Below are 532 nucleotides of genomic sequence, written 5' to 3' on the forward strand. Positions count from 1 at the left end.
CAAAATAAACGCTTAATCCCGACGTAAACCGTCGAGATACGTCCATTTATGCAAATATATTCCTACCTTGTAACACTTTTAAGCGAGATAACTCGAAAAAACCTTTTCGGTCTTTTCGCACCGGCCCGAACTTCTTCAAAGTCCCAACGTCCCGTCGCATAGTTCCGTTTCTAGAAAACGTTCCACCGACCAAATAAACGCTTAATCCCGACGTAAAACGTCGAGATACGTCCATTTATGCAAAAATATTCCTACCTTGTAACACTTTTAAGCGAGATAACTCGAAAAAAGCGTGTTCGATACGGAAATTTTTCCATGTCCCAATGTGCAATTCGAAACTTTTTAGAACGTTTCGAAGAACAAAATTAACGCTTAATCCCGATGTATTTAATTAGAATATATCGATTTATGCCAGAATATACGTACCTTATAACGCTTATTATGGAATTAATGCGAAAGGAACTTTCGGTACTTTCGGCACTTTTGGAGCAGTGCGAAACAATTCAAAGTGCCAACGTCCCAGTCAGCTAGG

The sequence above is a fragment of the Bombus affinis genome, unplaced genomic scaffold (genome assembly GCF_024516045.1).
Source record: "Bombus affinis isolate iyBomAffi1 unplaced genomic scaffold, iyBomAffi1.2 ctg00001198.1, whole genome shotgun sequence".
Taxonomy (NCBI): domain Eukaryota; kingdom Metazoa; phylum Arthropoda; class Insecta; order Hymenoptera; family Apidae; genus Bombus; species Bombus affinis.